The sequence below is a fragment of the Vicia villosa genome, linkage group LG2 (genome assembly GCF_029867415.1).
Source record: "Vicia villosa cultivar HV-30 ecotype Madison, WI linkage group LG2, Vvil1.0, whole genome shotgun sequence".
NCBI classification, from domain to species: domain Eukaryota; kingdom Viridiplantae; phylum Streptophyta; class Magnoliopsida; order Fabales; family Fabaceae; genus Vicia; species Vicia villosa.
Window position 1 is genome coordinate 79,677,340 of NC_081181.1, and position 4,880 is coordinate 79,682,219.

General features: G+C 39.4%; 1 non-coding gene across 1 annotated transcript; it reads right to left on the reverse strand.

Annotated features, from left to right (window-relative positions):
• Positions 1-1,688: 1,688 nt before the first annotated feature.
• LOC131654352 (small nucleolar RNA R71) lies at positions 1,689-1,795 on the reverse strand. The gene has a single exon (XR_009299393.1). It is a non-coding gene; the product is annotated as a small nucleolar RNA R71 (small nucleolar RNA).
• Positions 1,796-4,880: the final 3,085 nt, after the last annotated feature.

The window sequence follows — 4,880 nt, forward strand, 5'->3', positions numbered from 1 at the left end:
TTAATTTCCGTCCGTTTAAATTCCGAAGAACGATCCAGCCAACCTGTGGTGGAAGTTCGGTACTCGAAGATTCAATTGCAATTTATTTTATTCAGGTTTATCATTTACCGCTTTATTTATATATTTATTGCATGATATATTATATGCCAATTAACATGCCTTTTATTATAAGCCAAATTAATTCATGCATGCTTAACCGTATTAATATGTCTGGCTAATTTACTAAGGTATCGGTATGTAAAGTAAGTTAACTGTGGGATCCGAAATAAATTGGCTTAATTATGTTTTGTTAATTATCACTTGTTTTTGGTTTGTATGTCTAATTCAATTAGTAAGTCTTAAAACCAATAGAGCGAAAGTTTGACGGGTTAAGACGGTCAAAGGTTAAAATCAATAGAGCGAAAGTTTGAGATCTTTAACTGGATAGTAGACATAGGACATTAGTTTTAAGGATGGCGAAAGCGTATTAAAACCAATTAGAACTTATTTATTTTCAAAAATTGTTTTTACACCCGAGCGGGATGGCGAAAGCGTACGTTAGGGATATTAGCATGTTCCGAGTCAACAGAGCGAAAGTTTGAGATTAGGAGATTTAAATAGATAACAACTTCATAAAACAGGCATTTTATTAATTACGTTGTTTCCAAAAAGCTTTTCTAAAATCTAATGGGATGGCGAAAGCGTACATTAAGAGTTAGGATAGTAATCTAAATCAACAGAGCGAAAGTTTGAGACGAGGATTTTTAACCAATTGAATTAGTAAAGATTTTTAATTGAATTATGCATTAGCCAATGGACCTTCGGATCACCTTAAGTTAAACGAAATACATACTGATATCTGTCTATTATTATATTTCTTATTATTCACAATCACTCTCCCTTAGGAACAATCAAAATATTAGTAGCCTTAGCTTTACATAGTAACCTTAGATAACGGTAGATCGATTCATAGTCCCTGTGGATTCGATATCTTTTAAAACTACACGACACGACTGTGCACTTGCAGTCATCAGATTAATAGACACGTAAAGTCGCGATCAAGTTTTTGGCGCCGTTGCCGGAGACTATTTAAGTCGATATCGTAACTCACTGTTACACCGTAGAGACTAAGGCAATTCTTTCCTTTCTTTCTGAACGATTGTATGCCAAATACTCGTTCACAAGGAGGAGATTTAATACAACGAATTAACGAGATCGAACGTTTCATTAACGTCAAACGTCGGGCTCGAAATCTTCCCGAAGTAGCACCAATTCCGATTAATCAGGAATTGACCTTTACTGATCAAATCAATCAAATTACCCCGAAGTTAGAGATGGCTGTTATTCGTCCTCTTAGAGACTATGCCGCTCCTTCGCACGCTGAACCGCATTCAAGTATCACACCACCTGCGATTGAGACGAACAATTTCGAACTGAAACCTTCGTTGGTACAAGTTGTTCAACAGAATCAATTCTCTGGAAGCCCTGCAGACGACCCCAACCTTCATTTATCTGTGTTCGTGCAATATTCCGACACTGTCAAAGCTACCAACGTTAGTTTCGAAGCTATACGATTACGTCTCTTTCCTTTCTCCTTGAGAGATAGAGCTAGAGCGTGGCTTCAATCCCTGCCTTCTAATTCCATAACTACGTGGGACGAATTGAAGAGAGTATTTTTAGAAAGATACTTTCCGCCTAGCAAAACTGCTATGCTAAGAGGTCAAATCTACGGATTTACCCAGAAAGATAACGAATCACTCTTCGAAGCTTGGGAACGATACAAGGACATGCTTAGACTATGCCCTCATCATGGGCTCGAACCATGGCTGATCATCCATACTTTCTATGGTGGTCTCCTATATAACACTAAAATGATATAGATGCCGGTGCTGGCGGAGCACTAATGGACAAACCCCATGATGAAGCATACAACCTCATAGAGAACATGGCACAAAACCACTACCAATGGGGTGGAGAACGAGGCGCTCTAGAGAAAACCCAAACCAAAGGAGGAATGTACTAAGTAAGTGGTATAGACCGCGTTAACGCTAAAGTAGTCGCTTTAACTCAAAAGATCAAAAACTTAACCATCACTCCTTCAGCTACCGCTGCTGCTGTAGCACCTAACTGCGAGATTTGTGGATTGACTGGACACGTAGTTTCCGAATGTCAACTCTTGACTAGAGTCCCATCTGATCAAGTAAACTATGCTCAAGGAAACCCTTATTCTAACACGTACAACCCTAGATGGAAAAACCATCCGAACTTTTCATATAAGAACAACAACGCGTTGTACGCGCCTGGACAAGCACCTGCTGTTCCACCTGGCTATCAAAAAGCGCCTGTAGCTTCTCAAAACGCCCCTAGGAAGTCGAATCTAGAAATCATGATGGAGAACTTTATAGCTTCCCAACAACAAACCAATAAGGACTTCCTAAATCAAAACATCCACAATAACGAGCAACTAAAACAATTATCGAACAAAGTAGATGCTTTAGCTACGCATAACAAAATGTTAGAAACTCAAATTTCACAAGTAGCTCAACAACAAGCACCTACTGCTGCCCCTGCTGGCACGTTTCCTGCTCAACCACAACCTAATCCTAAAGGACATGCGAACGCGATAACACTACGAAGTGGAACGAATTACGTGGACCTATCGATCCTAGAACTCAAAACCTATCGATCCTAGAACTCAAATTGCTAAGACTAATGAGAACAACAACGAAGTGGAACCTGAAAAAGAAAAACCTTACGTTCCACCACCACCTTATAAGCCACCAATTCCTTACCCTCAGAGATTAGCTAAATCAAAAACCGAAGCACAATTTAAAAGATTTGTAGAACTTCTGAAACAATTAAACATAACCATACCGTTCAGAGAAGCCATAACCGAAATGCCTTCGTACGCTAAATTCTTGAAAGAAATCCTATCGAACAAAAAGAAACTCGAGGATAACGAAACTGTAACACTTACCGCTGAATGTAGCGCTATCATCCAAAATAACATGCCCCCTAAACTGAAAGATCCTGGTAGTTTCTCTATACCCTGCGTAATAGGAAAGACTATTATAGAGAAAGCCTTGTGCGACTTAGGAGCCAGTGTTAGTTTGATGCCTCTTTCAGCCTGTAAGAAGCTAAATCTAGGTGAGCTTAAGGCAACAAGAATGTCTCTTCAACTAGCTGACCATTCAGTTAAATACCCTTTAGGAATGTTAGAAAATATCCCTGTTCGTGTAGGCCAATTCTACATCCCAACTGACTTCATCATAATGGATATCCAAGAAGATTCTAACATCCCGATCATATTAGGAAGACCATTCTTAGCAACCGCTGGTGCAATTATAGACGTCAAGCGAGGAAAGCTTACCTTCGAAGTAGGAGAAGAGAAAATAGAATTTATTCTTTCCCAATTCCTAAAAGCACCCTCTATAATTGACACATGCTGCTCTGCCGACATAATCAACGAGTGTGTTAATGAAATAAAATCCGAACCAAATAAGGAAACCGAGATCCTAAAAATTCCTATACTGCCAATCTTTGAAGATGACAACTGGCGTGGGGAATATCAAGATGATCACCTGAGTGAATGTTTAGCATTAACTCCTGATCCTATACCTGGGCCTAAGAAACCTGCTATAGAACTAAAAACACTACCTACCGACCTTAGGTACGAATTTCTAGACGAAGAACTTAATCGACCAGTTATAGTTAACGCCAACTTAGGACAAACCGAGACTGAAAAACTACTTATTGTCCTAAGAAAATACCCAACTGCTTTAGGATATAACATATCAGATTTGAAAGGAATAAGTCCTTCCCTCTGTATGCACCGCATTATGCTCGAAGACGATTGTAAAACCTCTAGAGAACATCAAAGGCGAATAAATCCAATTATGAGCGATGTGGTTAAAAAGGAAATCCAAAAATTGCTAGAAGCCGGAATAATATATCCAATATCCGATAGTAAATGGGTTAGTCCTGTTCATTTCGTACCAAAGAAAGGAGGAGTTACTGTAATCACTAACGCAAAAGGAGAATCTGTAGCACAACGTACCCAAAGTGGATGGAGAATGTGCATTGACTATAGGAAGCTAAACAAAGCCTCCCGGAAAGACCATTTCCCCTTACCATTCATAGATCCAATGCTCGAACACTTAGCTAAACACTCACATTTCTGTTATCTGGATGGATACTCCGGATTTTTCCAAATTCCTATCCACCCTGACGACCAAGAGAAGACCACGTTTACCTGTCCTTATGGTACATTCGCTTATAGACGAATGCCTTTTGGACTTTGCAATGCACCCGCGACCTTCCAAAGATGCATGATGGCAATATTTGCCGACTTCCTGGATGGAATAATGGAGGTCTTTATGGACGACTTCTCTGTCTGTGGAGGAAGTTTTGAAAAATGCTTAGAGAACCTTGAATTGGTACTCAAACGATGCGTAAGCGTTAACCTAGTCCTTAATTGGGAAAAATGCCATTTCATGGTTCGACAAGGAATCGTACTTGGACACATCGTATCCGATAGAGGGATCGAAGTAGATAAAGCTCAAATCGAAATTATCGAAAACCTTCAACCTCCCAAAACGGTTAGAGAAATAAGGAGTTTTCTAGGACACGCTGGTTTTTACCGATGTTTCATTAAAGATTTCTCTAAAATAACCAAACCCTTAACTGAATTACTGATGAAAGACGCCGAATTCATTTTTACCGATAAATGCACTGAAGCATTCCATACGCTTAAACAAGCATTAATCTCTGCGCCAATTATGCATTCTCCCGACTGGAATGAACCTTTCAAAATAATGTGTGACGCAAGCGATTATGCTGTAGGAGCCGTTCTAGGGCAAAGAAAGGATAAGAAACTACATGTCATATACCATGCAAGTAGA